Genomic DNA, 15,239 nt, shown 5'->3' with positions numbered 1-15,239 from the left:
TGAATGAATGTTGAATTTTTTTAAGTGATTTTTTTTTTGGCATAAATTGATAGGTTTTTCTTCTTTAGACTGTTATAATAATGGATTACAGTGACTTTTTGCATATTGAACAAGTTGTTATGGTGCATTTAAAAAATACATTGCTGGATTCCATTTGCTAATATTTTGTATTTTTGCAAAAATTTTCATGAGGTGTATTGTTTTCTTTCACTTTAATCTACCTATGTCATTATATTTGAGGTTAATTTCTTGTAGACAGCATATAATCTCATGTTTCTATTATTTCTAAATCCATCATCCATCTGGCAATCTGTCTTTTCATTGTTGTATTTAGGACATATAATGTAGTTACTGATATATTTGGATTTGGACCTACCATTTTATTATTTGTGTTCTGTTTTTTTCCCCTCTGATTTTTATTCCTCTGTTTCCCTGTCCTTCCTTTTTTTGGGTTATTTGAACATAATTTAGTATTCTGTTTATGTATATGTATTAGTAATTGCTCTACGGATTATAAAACACATATATAACTTGTTACATTCTACTTAGAAACAATATTTTGCCATTTCAAGTGCACTTAAGTAGTAAAGGATTTAACTCAGCAGGCTTGGGAAGTTCAACCCTTGTGCATTCTAAAGGCCCTTGACCAGCTTATTGGAGATAATCTCTAAAACCTTGGAATATCCTGATAAAAGTGTTTTTGTGGACCTGGGGCTTTGGGCCTTGCCAGATAGTTTATGCTAACAATGTGATTTACGTGGGGGCTTTGGACCACATTGTCTCAATTTGATCTCTGGTGGGGCTGGAGACTGAGTAACTAAAGTCAGTCAAGTGAATGTTCCATGTTTCTGTGACCAACCCCCAATAAAAATCCTGGACACAAAGTCTTGGGTGGGTTTCTCTGGCTGGCAATACTCTGTTTGTTGTCACGTGTCATTCCTGGGAGAATTAAGTGCTGTCTGTGCAGCTCCACTGGGAGAGGACGACTGGAAGCTTGCACCTGGTCTCTCCTAGACTCTCCTCTATGCACCTTTTACCTTTGCCAATTTTAATCTGTATTCTTTTGCTGCAATAAACTGTAACCACGAACATAACTTTTCTGATGTCTGTTTTTCTTTCTAGAAAATCATTGAGCCTGAGTGTGGGCTTGAGGACCCCTGACACAAAGTGGAATGTAGAATCCTACTGCCGTCTTTACTCTTCCTGCTCTGTGTTGTAACTGTCTTATTCAGCTGCATCTAGTGAAAACCCTATCAGACTTTGTTACAATTTTTGCTTTCAGCAGTTACACATATGTTAAAGAACTCCAGAGGAGAATTATCTATATTTATTCAGATATTTAACATTTCTCCCGCTCTTTCTTCATTCTTGATATTCCACGCTTCTTTCTGATGTCATTTCCCTTTTATCTGAAGAACTTCTTCTAGCAATTCTTTTAGAGTAGGTCTGCTGGCAAAAGATTCCCATAGTTTATCATATCTGAGATGCCTTAAAAAAAAAAACTATCATTCCTGAAAGATATTTTCACTACATATATAATTCTATGTTGATAGTTCTTTTCTTTCAGCACTTTAAATATGTTATTTCACTTCTGGTCTCCACGGTTTCAGGTGAAAAATCTGTATCATTTGAATCGTTGTTCCCCTACAAGTAGAATTTTGTTTTTCTCTACTTTTAGTTTTCAGCAGTTTTATGGTGTTTTGGGGCATGAATTTCTTTGAATTTACCCATTTGGGTTTACTGGCTCTTGGATTTGTAAGTTAATGTTTTATGTCTTTTGCCAACTTTGGGAAAATTTTAGCTGCTATTTATTTAATTTTTTTTCAGTCCCTCATTCTTTCTTTTTTTTTCCCCTTCTGAGACTCCTATGACACAAATGTTAGAATTTTTAGTATTGTCCCATAGGTCCCACAAGCTCTGTTCATTATATTTTTAATGTTTTATTTTTTTCCTATTCCGGTAGGATAAATTCTATCAATCTACCTGTAAGTTCACCAACTCCTTCTTCAGTCATCTTCATTTTGCTATGGAGCTCATTCAATGAGTTTTAAATTGTTATTGTATTTATTAGATCTAAAATTTCTATTTGGTTCTTCTTTGTATTTTCTATCTCTTTGCTGACGTTTTCTATGTTTCTATTTGTTTCAAGAGTTTTTGCCCTTACTTCCTGGAGCACTTATGCAATAGCTATTTTAAAGTCTCTCATTTTAATGTATGTCATCTTATTGTTGGTGTCTGTTGATTATGTTTTCTCATGTGAGTAAAAGTTTTCTTGATTTTTTTGTATGACAAGTAATTTTGGATTATATGTTGGAAAATTTGAATATTATGTTATGAGACTCTGGATCTTGTTTAAATCTTAAAGAGAATGTTGTTGTTTTTGTTTTAGAAGGGTATTGACACTTGGGTTCAGGCTGCAAATTCTGTCCTGTCTTCTGTGGGTTATGGTTTCAATGTCAGTTCTATTTTCAAAGGCTTTGAAGTGCTGTTTGAGTCAATCTTGTGTGTGTACCATCCACCAGCCATTCTGGGAGCTTGGCAAGCTCTATCCCATAGTTTAGGTTTCAAAGTCTGTGATGTGCTGCATATGTTATTTGGGGATGAGTCTAGGAGTTCATAAACAACTTTATCTGGTCACTTCTCTGAGCTCCTTCCTTTCTGTAATCTCCATGTCCCTTTCCAGTCTCCTGGTTTTTCTAATCAGAAAGCTGAGGCTTTAGTTATCACAGTCTGCCAAACAATTCTCGTAATCACACCCACATTGGGGGCCACGTGGCAGGAGGACAGAGAGACAGAAAAGCAACAGGAGTTTACGCATCCTTCTGGGAGCAAAGCTCCCCTGATGGAAGAGAAAAGTTTCCTTCAGGCAGAGTTGTAGGCGCCTGTGGGCCCTGCTGCTGTTACTACTGCTGCCGCCACAACCATCACCACTGCCATCTATGTGGGACAGAATAGAGCCTGGGAAAAAAAAAAAAAAAAAAAAAAAAAAGAAGAAATACTCACTCTCTCTGAGCGTTAGGAGTCCCCTGTCTCACTCCTGGAGCCAAGACTAGAGGACTTCCTCTGTAGCTATCTTTGTTCATTCCCTGGTGTCCACTTCTGGGTTTGTGCATGCCTTGTGCCTGGGCTGAAAGAGGCTGATTAAAAAACAGGAATTCTCCTACATGTTCCCCTACTGGCTAGGTTGCCCTTCCAATTCTGATCTTCTTTCTCAGTCTGTCTGGGAAATTTACTTTTCAGGGTTCTCACATAGTTGTTCCATGCATTCCATGTAGGTTTTATATCTCCATTATGTGGGTAAGACAGAGAGGAGTGGCCTTATTCCATCTACCTGAAACTGGAACTCTTATATGTAACTCTGGTTTTACCTACGAGGTCCCAGGGCAAGTAACTTACCAGCATACCAGTCTTTGGGCTAAGTATGTAAAATACATTTGACCTATTGGTTCTATTCCAGTGGTGCTGGAAGCCTGGGCTGTTACAGAAGAAAGTTGGAAAGGAGACAACACTTACTTTCGCCCCACTACATCTGTACTTCTGTAATACTTGCCAGTGATGCCTTTCACGAGCAGTGTTGTGACTCTCGGGGTACTAACAGACTGAAGGGAAAATTGGGAAGTTGGTCAAATATGTCATGGGGATCCCAGCCTCTCCTTTCTACAGCCTTTGCCAACTTCAGTGGCCCCAGGACACTCACTTTTTCATGCAGAAGGATTCCTGCATCCTTTTATTTGAGGGTTGGATAAATTGGATCCAATCATATGTGTCAACTATTGTTAGAGAACTATGTTGAGAGGACTGTTATGTCTAAATTCAGAAGGAAATGATGCTGGTTCTACTAACGATGTCTGTTATAGTCTGGGAAAAGGGCAACAGAAGTAGATGTTCTGTTGTATTATTTGCTAACTTTCTCTTCTTCTCACATAAAAATCTTATCTGCAAAAAGATTTGCTATTGTCAGGTATTTTTTTTGTATAAATTTAAGGTAATTTGCTTCCCCTATCTCACATCTTTTCTACTATTATTCTTCTCTATAATTATGGACTAAAGGCTCCATCATCTGTTAAAGGAATTTCCAGGGTCAGTGAGCAGTTGTAGGAAACTTTTGGGGAGAGGAAAGTAATGGGTGCTGGTGGGCAGACTTTCCTTGAATCCTGTCATGATTCCTTGTATATCTAGTAAGGCTAATCATGTCCATGTGTGTGTAGTAACATGGGAAGAGGGGTTTGACAGGCTCAAATCACAGGCCAGGCAGATGATATGGTGCCAGACAGTAGGTAGAATTTCTTAGCAGGGTCAGTGGGTGCTATTCCTTTTTTTTCTTCAAAAATTACTCCATTGCAAAAAGACCCGCAGCTCACAAGAGCAGCATAAGGGGTCTTGGCCTCCAAGTGGCATGAGAAAAACATTTGACTGGGAAGAGACTGACCTGGACATACCTGAGCCAACTTAGAAGAGTGGTTAGAACGATGGGCTTTGGAATAACATACACCTGGCTTTGAATTCTGGATTTAAGACTTATGAGTTGTGAGACTGAGGGTAAGTTGCTACTTTTCTGAGACTTTGTTTCCTCATCTGTTAAAACAGGATGATGTTTACCCACTTCCCTCTCTGATTGTGGAGACCAGCTGACTTAACTGAAAGAAGAAAATGCCTGATACAGGCAGTAGGTACTCAGTGAATGTTAGCTTTTTATTATTCTGAGATCATGTGGGTGTCAACAGTCACTGCTCACCTTGGTTCTTCTGACAGGGTGCAAGCAAGGGCAAAGTCATGGGCATGGCCTTTCTTTGATGGCAAAGGAATCATCTTGTCTTTCATGCTGAAACTGAATCAGTTCCTTAAATCTAATGTTACCAAAACTTACAATAATTTGCTTTTTAAAAAAAGTGCCATGTAATTCAGAACAACTTTTGATTGTGAGCCTCTTTCTTTAAAACAAAAAATTCACATAAGCAAATGCTAATATTTCAAGAAAATTCTTCGAGGGATTTTAATTGACACATGCAAATGTTGTAGTTCAATTTGCATCTAAATAGGCATTCTTAATATTTCCTTTTAAAGGGGCTTTATTTTTCTCTTGTAAAACTAAAAATTGATTTCTTCTTTCTAGCAAAATGGGTGCCTACTAGGGTTCATGGTTAAGAGATGTTGTGCAGCTGCTCTTTTATTTCTCCCACTCAGTGTGGAAATAGCCTTACCGGAGCAAGGCAGAAGTGAACAATAGAAATAATATTTTTTATAAATATGCTTCTGCAAAGGATTGATCAGTGGTTTAACAGAGGTTGACATTAGCATGACATTCTCTCCATGAATACAAAATGCTGCACAGAAAATTCTCCCCTATTTACTAGTGTAGTCAGTCTTCCATCTCTGGTTTCTCCTTGATATCAACAGTGATTCTCTTAAAATACGCTGCAGGGATGGGCTTTCTTTGCATTTCTTCACTCTATACTGGGATGGGAGAGTTCCCTGAAAAAGCCTCCAGTAATGGAATCTGGGGAGGAAGAATTCTCATCTAGAATTTATTGCCAAAGTAACTCTTGAACAGGTGTTTGACACATGTTCCCAGTCTCCTGAGGAGGGTAACCATCGTGTGGAGCTTGGAATTATGGATGTCCCTTATTCAAGTCTGACTTTATGTCTACTAATGATCTGTGACAGGAAATACTAGGGGCTCTCCCAAATCCACGTTCTCTTCTTCATTCTGGGCACATAGCTCAACAATGCCTCCCCGCCTCCCTTGTAGTTAGGTGTGGTCATGTGCCTGAATTTCATCTGAAACTATGTCCTCCTTCCAGGCTTCGTCCATCTAAACCTCCCACAAATTCCTTGCTATTTTCTCCTTCTGGGTGGTTAGAATGAATCGACTCCCAGGACAACCTTGGAAGCCCACCTGTTGAATATGGCAGCACCTCCGTCAGCTTGGGCTCCCTGAATGACTGTTCTTCCAACCTGCTCAATCTTGTTTCATGAACGAGAAATAAACTTCTATTGAGTTTGAGCCATTATATATACATTTGGGGGCTTATTTGCTATAGCAGTTAACCTATCATAACGCTAACAGCTAGTCTTTTTTCCTACACTGTCAGTCACAGCATACATTTTAACAGGGCTATGAGTTCTGCCCTCACAGGGCCAGTACTCCTTTAAGCATCTGGTATAACCCTTAATCCTTATGCATCATTTTCTCTGGGGATCTGAGGTCTAGGTTACTGCCCAATGATGCTAAAGTAGTTCTTTCACAGAATATCTGGTATTTCCATCCCACCGAATCACTTTGAAGACCTTGCTCTTCTCAAAAACAGTCACATTCATTTATTCAACTGCTCATTTATTTCACCATTTGAGGAGTAAATTATCCACTCATTTCATTATCTCTTTTAAAAAATGTTCCAGGCATGGAAGGCAGTTTACAAGGTTAATAAAATACATCAAAGTGGCCTATGAAAACCAAACCAGGAGTGAAAAAAGAAAAGAAAACAAGGGAAGAATTAACAAAATGGGGCCATAAATATTTGCTAACATACAGAAGGGTTCACCTCGTTAGCCCTGCCCTCTCTGACATCTTACTCCTGAAGCTGCTTCTGGCTGCTTCCTCTCACCTCCTTCTTCATAAATCCTAATTTCTTGGGAGACCATTTCTTTAAACATTTTCTGATGGCCCCAAGTTTCCATCTCCTCCTGTGAGATCCTTGGCGGTTTCTCATCCCCTTAAATTCCAGGTAGGCAGTTGGACAGTTTGGTGTGGGAAGCCATAACTTGGGAAGTCATTTTTCTCATCTTTCATGAGGCTGAATATTTTTTCATATACTATATTTCTTTTCCATTTATATTTCTTATCTTGTGAGTTTTTATTCTAATCTATTACTGTTTTTTCTATTGAATTTCTTTTTTATTGATGAATAGATGTTCTTTGCACATGAACAATATTAATCACATTTTGTATTTTTTTGAATTGATTTGCTAATATTTTGTTGAAGATTTTTGCATCTATTTTCATGAGGGATATTGGTCTGTGTTTTTCTTTTCTTGTAATGTCTTTGTCTGGTTTTGGTTTTAGAGTGATGCTGGCCTCACAGAATGAATGAAAAGTATTTCCTCTGCTTCTATTATGAGAAAGAGCTTGTAGTGAGTTGGTATAATTTCTTCCTTAAATGTTCGGTAGAATTCATCCATGAATCCATCAGGTCCTGGTGCTTTCTTTTTTGGGAGATTATTTGTTACAGATTCAATTTTAAAAATAGATACAGGCCTATTATTTCCTCTATATAATATAATGTGAATTTTAGCAGATTGTGTCTTTCAAGGAATTTTCATCTGTTTCATGTAAGATATCAAATTTGTGGGAACAGAGTTGTTTATACTATTACTTTAATATCCTTTTCCATGGGATCTGTAGTAACGTCCCCTGTTTCATTTCAGGTATTGGTAATTTGTATACTTTCTCTTTTTTCTTGCTTAACTTGGCAAGAGGCTTATCAACTTTACTGATCTTTTCAAAAAACTAGCTTTTGGTTTTGTTGATTTTTCTCTGGTGATGTCCTGTTTTCAATTTCATTGATTTTTTTTTTTTGTTTTAAATTTTACTATTTCTTTTCTCATACTTACTCATGATTTAATATGCTCTTTTTTGTAGTTTTCACAGCTGGAAACTTAGATGATTGATTTTAGATTTTTTTTTCTAATATGTGCGGTCAATGCTATAAATTTCTCTCTAAGCACTGCTTTTGCTGCATCACACACATTTTGATTATTTGCTCTTTCATTTTCATTTAGTTCAAAATATTTTAAAATTTCTCTTGAGATGTCTTCCTTGGCCTATGTGCTATTTAGAAGTGTGTTGTTTAATCTCCATGTATTTGGGGATTTTCCAGGTATCTTTATGTTATTAATCTCTTGTTTAATTTCAGTATGGTCTGAGAACAGATGTCACATAATTTCTATTCTTTTAGATTTGTTAGGGTATGTTTTATGGCCCAGAATACGGTCTATCTTGGTGAATGTTTCATGTGAGCTTGAGAAAAATGTGTGCATCCTGCTGTTGTTGGATGAAGAAGTCCATAGATGTCAATTACATCCAATTGATTAATGGTGCTGAGTTTAACTATGTCTATACTGATTTTCTGCCTGCTGGATCTGTCTTTTTCTGAGAGAGGGGTGTTGAAGTCTCCAACTATGATAGTGGATTCATCTTTTTCTCCGCACAGTTCTATCAGTTTTTGCATCATAAATTTGAGCTCCGTTGTAAGGTACATACACATTAAGAATTGTTACGTGTTCTTGGGGAGCTGGCTCCTGTATTGGTATGTAATGCCCTTCTTTATCCTTGATTACCTTCCTTACTTTGAAGTCTGCTGTGTCTGAAATTAATATAACTACTCCTGCTTTATTTTGAATAGTGTTGGCATAGTGTGTTTTTCTCCATTCGAGTACTTTTAATCTATATGTGTCTCTATATTTAAAGTGGATTTCTTATAGAAAACATATAGTTGGGTAGTGTGTTTGATCAACTCTGAAAATCTCTGTTTTTTAACTTCGTGTTTAGACTACTGGCATTCAGAGTGATCATTGATATATTTGGATGAATGACTACCATATTCATTACTGTTTTGTATATGTTGCCTTTGTTCTTTGTTCCTATTTTTGTCTTCCATTCTTTTTCTGCCTTTTGAGGTTTTAGTTGAGCATTTAATATGATTAAATTTTCTTTTCCTTCTTAGCATATCAGTTATACTTCTTTTTTTTTTTTACTCTTCTTTAGTGGTTTACCTAGAGTTTGCAATACATTTATAACTAATTCATGTCCATGTTCAAATAAAACTATTCCAATCTACAGGTAGTATGAGGACCTTATGATAACAAAATAATGTTAATTCTTTCCTTCCATCCCTGGTATCATTGCTGTCATTCATTTCTCTCTCACACACACACATACACACATACACACACACACACACACATGCACATACAAGTGTATGTCTATTTATCTATCTTTCTAACTATAGATATAGATACGTAATCAAATACACTTTTGCTATTATTATGTTAAACAAATTGATCTGTTAGGTCAATTAAGAATAATAAAAATGGGTGAAGGTGGTTGAAACATTGAAGCATTCTTTGCAGTACGTACCAAAAGACTGGAAACAACTCAAATGTAAATCAATAGGGACATGGTTTTAAAAAACAACAACAATGGTGTATTCATACAATGGAATCCCATATAGCTGTTAAAAAACAAAAACAAAAAGAAAAGAAGAATTGATATGAAAAGATTTTCAGGATAAACTGAATTGTTAAGTAAAAAAAAAAAAGTGCAGAGCAGACTTTATAACATGCAACCTTTTGTGGGAAAAAAAAGGAAATAAAAGTACATATTCATGTTTGCTTCTAAATGCATAAAGAAACTAAAAGGATTAAAAGAAATTAATGAAAGTAATTACCTGTTGGAGTAGTGATAGAAACTGGGGTGAATGTGACCTTTTCACTGTATGCTTTTATATATTATTTGATTCTTGAGCCATGTGAGTATATTGTCATTAAAATTAAATAAAATATAAAAAATAAATAGTGATATATTTCATGTAAGAAGTATTCTCAATCTGCCAGCTGGTACAATAAAGAAATGGAAATTATTTCAGATTTGTACACACTTGAGGAACTGGTGTCTTTGGTACAGCTGTTAAATGTTCGCAGAAATAACATGTAAGGTGACGGTGGCAGCAGGAGCAGCAGCCGCAGAATCAGAGTTCCCTAGTTGGCTCCATTTCATTCGGGAAGCTTTTCTGCACCAGGCAGTTAGGGTTAATGTGCTTTTGTTTGTCTTCTTTTCAGGCTATAGGGCTCAGTGCACATCAAATCATTTTAGTAAAGCTTCTGTTTTGATGCAAAGTGTTTCAGCCTTGTCCTCTTAGTTCAAGTTAAATCAATTAAACATCTCTTAATAATTTCAAGGTAAATTGGTTTCAGAGGACTACAAGTGACTCGCCCACAGTTCACTTATTCACCAAATTAATTAAACTTGTTAACAAATGTAAAGTATAGAATTGCAGATATTGAAGTCTCGGCTGCCTTGGCCTGGTTTATTCATCTTCTTCGTTAGTATTAACCATTCTTTCCTATGTGATTGTAAAACTCATGGTCTTAAATTTATGTTGTGAACAGAGTTGACAAGGCTTTGCGTATGGTACATTTTAAAAAACAGCTCTATCATTATCTAAAAAAAGCATCAGTGTGAAAAGTGTTACTTATTATGAACTGTATCAAGAGAATTTACATAAATTTGGTCGCTATCTTCTAGGGATTTACAATGAAAGATTTAATTTAAAATCGAAGCTAAATCATATAGATTCGATAGTAACTGTGGAAGTTCTGTGTAAAGAGCACTGTACAAATAGATGGCATTGTTATTTTTTGACATGCATTGTAATATAAAAATAATCTTTTAAAAAGGTAGAAAATGACATAGAGGATGAATGGGCAGTTCAGGTTGGGGGAAGACGGATGAAAGTCGTTCTAATAAATGCAATCAGCTTTCGGCTAGATAAAAAGGCTCCACAAATGCTCAGGTTATTTACTGAGACTCACCAACCGCTTGGTAATCATGCATCTAAGGAGAGTGAGCACTGATGGATCAAGGAGTTGCGAGTCCAATTATTAAGTTTTATCAAAATGTTTTCTCTACTTGTCTTCAATTAGTTAGATCCAATCTAATTTTCCTTCAAAATCGAATTCTGGAGCTCAAGCTAATTTATGCGACTGGACATTTAAAGAAAGAGGTCCTCTCTACATACATGTAACATGACTGAGAAAGAGCACTGTATGTTTCCACAGCGCTTTGTTGAAACACAACCATTTCCCTGAACTTAATAAAGTAATGTGCAGTGCAAAGAGCCTTGTCGCTGAACACTGAAATGCAGACAGCCTTTGCATTCCCATTTTCCTTACTCTCCTAGCCCACCTACTACTACTCAGTGGCTGTAGCAAGCTCCCTGTCACTTTTACCTAAAAACTCATTCACAGTTGACTACACACAAGGCCAGGACCCAAGGTCAAAATAAGTCTAAGAGAATGAAGTATTCAGGGTCCAGAATAACAATACATGCAAGTATCCCCTGCTTTTCAAAAGTTCGCTTTATGCCATGTCACTTACAAAAGACCTACATTAGTACCTGTTTTTGCTAATCAAAAGATATCCAAAGAGTATTTTTGCTTTAATGAAAAACCATGAAAAACAAAAATAGTGTCGGTGTTTGTTTTGCAGTGAGCTGTCCCGGAGGCAGCCTGTACCCCACCTAGAGCAGCGACAGTGGCACCCAAGCTCCTTCTCCAGGAACTACACTCAGCCTCTCAGCTTCAAGTCGCCATCACTTTCAACTGTGTCTGTGCGCATCTGTGCTCTGTCTCTATCTCCTGCATCCCTGAGAGCAAGACGTGTCCTAAGGTAAATGATTCTTTGCTTTACACCATTTTGGCTTACAAAAAATTTCATAGTAACGCTTTACTTTCGGAGAGTGGGGAAACCTGTATTCAATTCTTGGATAATTAATCGCAGAACTGTCCCTAAATCTGGAATCTCAGTGGTCATTCAAGAAATAACCCCTTGCTTGGACCTGGAAGTCTGGGACCTGTTTTGATGTGCAGCCCCTGGATATTATTCAGCATTGTTCAGGAGCCAGATGCAGCTACTTATAAAAGGATGCATGTTGAATAGCTTGTTGCCTTTCCTGGCTGGGGTACCTGGAACTTATGGCCACTGTGAGGCCTGACCACCATCTAGGCTCCTCCCTCTCCATCTTCTACGGTTCCTGTTCTCTCTGCCTCTGAGCTTCTTTTCCTCTCTGCCTTTATTTTCCTATACAAAATTTACCTTTTCTTCAAGGCCCCAGTTGTATATCACCTTACTTTGAGAAAAAAAAAACAAGTTTTGATAGAACCGGCACCTAAGAATTTAATAACTTATCAATGGGGATGACTCAGGTTAGAGTTGTTATGTGTATTCCAAGTAGACTGACTTGTTCCTCAAAGGGTAGATGTTGCCTCATTTGAGTGGACAATATACACATTTAAATTTCTGAATGTCTACACTCAGGATGCAGTTTTCGTAATTATCTTATAAGAGGCATCAGCCAGATGAATAATTTGAAAATTGGCATTGGAATGCACAATAGAATTATTTTACTAATTACATTTGGTTTGGACTTATATTAAAATAAATACTTCTATATACTTAAATTAAAAAAAAAATACTTCTCTAGAGTATTCACCAAACTGCTTCTAAGGAGAGCAATCTAGAAATAGCTGGGACATGGGCAGAGGGGAAAGGGAAATGAAAAATGTTCAGAATCAGAAGAGTCAACATTTAGTCAATTATTTATTTAGTCCTTGCTATATTCCAAAGAAGACTTTGAGGTGGAACAATAGCTGTGGCTCACACTGGGAGGATTATGCCTTTCGGGGCCCAAATGAAAGGTTCTAGCTCTGTCCGGTGTAGTATTTTACTGTCTGATCATAACAACAAGAGTAATCATTCCTGGATGGCCCACAGTGCCAAGTGCTAAATTCTTAAGATGATTTACCTCATTTAATCCTCAGATTACTTGTTGTCCTAATTTTATAGATGAGGCTCAGAGAGATTAATTACCTTGCCCAGAGTCACAAAGCTAGTACATGGCAGAAGCATCGCTTGGAACCCAGCTTGTGAGGCTCTGATGCCTGTGTCACCCTCCTGCCTCTGATTTTGTTAAAGATCAGACATATAGCTATGACTGCTTTCTAGTGAAAAACTTCTGGGTATTTTTAAAGTGCATCTCAGGGCCTGAAACACTGTCTACATTGAACAGGAAGGAAGCAGGCTTTGTTAATGTCAAATTATCCCATCTGAGAAAGGGGTTGTAACTGTCTTACCAGGACAGTTTTGAGAAAACAAGTGGAACCCCAAACCTTTGATGATTGCCCAGACACACTATTTCCAGAAAAGTGTAAAGTCTTGAGATACATCCACATGGTCTTGGCTTGACCTGGCCTTGGAACTCCTCACCCAGAGTCACACATTCCCGTTCGCCATTGCATTCCTTGCTTTGTGTTATCCCCTGCTAAATGATCTCCCCCACCCTCAAATACAGGTCTCAGTCAGCCATGGGCTGCATCTCAGCCCCAGGATGGGAAGTACCTCTTGGTGGGCCTTACAACCCACCCTACTGTGTAGGCTTAGCTGTCCAGCGACTAGTGACCTTGTCATTGTCCTCCAGTTCAACATCCTGAACTTAGCTGCTACTTACCCTCCCCAGTTACGGTTGCTGAGAATGCAATAGTGTTGGACACCATCTGTGACCTTTGGCACAATCTCAACTCAGATGTATCCTCTTAGAGGAAAATTTCTTAGTGCAAAGTCTTTACCTACACCTCTTTTTCCATCCTGCTGCCTACTGTCCTCCACTCTCCTATATCGTAATACAAAGACCAATAACTACTAAGTTTTAGCTCTTAGCTAATATCAACGCTTCTTACGGTGGTGAAATTTTTGGTAGTTACTCAAAACTGTTTGAGTCAATTGTATGCAGTTTTGTTTTTTAATAGAGGAGAAAAAATTGAACCTACGATAACATGAATCTTCCTGAGCACGCACTTCCCCGCCTTGTGGAAATTACTTTGCCGAAACAATGCACAGTACCTAAATCATGTCAGTGCAAATCACTACTTTGTCAAGAAGCAGGGACTTAATGTGTGTGTTATTTTAAAATTGTCTTCAGCCCGAGATTGGCATACTTAATTGCCTTTTAAGTACACTTGTTAAAGCATCAAGGATATTGTTGATGGTATTTAAGCGTCTTTGGGTGGGCTGCTGTCATTAAGAAGCAAGGCTGGCATTTTCCTCTCTAACCTCGAACTTGATGGTTTTAATATCTAGGCTATTAAATTTACATCGGGAAGAACTGGCAGATAAATCTTTTACCAAAGCAATTTAAGTAAACAACAGGAATAAAGAAAAGGGTAAAGCTTTTAGCTTTCAGATAACATATCCTTCAAGGACTGTCCTCTATTTTTGTGGCATTGCACAGTTGCTTGAAACTGAAGACGCTATATTTGAGGTTGACTTTTTTGTGGAATCAGCCTCTGAATTCAACCCTGAAGCAAATGCTCTGGCTTCAAGTGTGGTGTTGATGAATTACTGAAGAAATTTCTGTTGGAGGAAAACATCCTGAATTCTCTTTAATTCTCTTTTTTTTTTTTTGGAAGACAAGAGTAACTCCTTCGGGGGGGCAAAAAGAAAGCAAAATAAAACTGACTTACTTTGCTTTATTTATAAATGTTGCTTTGGTCTTTCCCCACCCTCAAAGTCCAAGGGCCCTATAAACATTCATCCTTCATTCAGCAAATGGTTATGGGCCATCTACGGCTTACCAAATACTGTTTTCTGCACCAGGAAGTATGGAGACCATACTCCAGAAAGACACATCCCTGGGAACTTCTCTGTACCTATTTGATGATAATTTATCTGGGGAAACTTTGGCTGAGACGAAAATGTCTTAGGAGAGTTGTGAAAAATAAAGATATGAAGTTTTTGAAGTTTGGTATGCATTTCAATGTGGAATCTATTTGAGGATACTTCCCCATTTCTTTGTGGTGAGATATACAACAAAGGAGCACGGGGTGTTTTTGGAGAACTTGCTTGCTTCTTGTTGTTGAATTAAAGTCTTACATGAAATAAAAGCTCTATTCAAGGTTGGGACTATTGGTGACAAACACTGTGTTATCTGTGAAAGAGGAAATTTGCAATTTTCCCTCTGTGGTATGATGTGCCTTTATTAGAGTGTTTATCAAATAATTTGGTTTTCCAATACATTATCAGAAATTAGTGAGATTGGTTATGGACTTAATTACGCTTTTCTAAAAAATGATTTTAGCCTGCTCTCAAACATTCTGAAGTGAACCTTTATTATAGTTACCAAATTGTATGAAAGCACATGGCCCTCATCACGTAAGGGTCACAGGTGGAATGTAGCTGAGCTGAAATGAAGGGTAATGGAAAAATCCAGTACTTGTGTTTGCTACTTAAATGTCATAGCTGGGTAAATGGATTTCGCTACTTCCTAGGACTCGGCTTCTACTACATTAGCCTGGCAGCAATTAGAGAGGAGAGGTTGCTCCACAAATTGGCTTGGCGAACCATGTAGTTCATCTTTTTATTGTGCAAAACAGAAAAAATTGCTTCTAATCAATCCACTTCAACTTTT

At 37.5% G+C, this 15,239-nt stretch overlaps 1 protein-coding gene; it reads left to right on the top strand.

The window, feature by feature from the left end:
- RMI1 (RecQ mediated genome instability 1) overlaps positions 1–15,239 on the top strand; it is a 345,682-nt gene that overhangs the window by 33,489 nt on the left and 296,954 nt on the right.

This window comes from Camelus dromedarius, chromosome 10 (genome assembly GCF_036321535.1).
Source record: "Camelus dromedarius isolate mCamDro1 chromosome 10, mCamDro1.pat, whole genome shotgun sequence".
Classification (NCBI taxonomy): Eukaryota; Metazoa; Chordata; class Mammalia; order Artiodactyla; family Camelidae; genus Camelus; species Camelus dromedarius.
The sequence above is the reverse complement of the archived record's forward strand: the minus strand, read 5'-3'. Positions and strand labels throughout refer to the sequence as shown.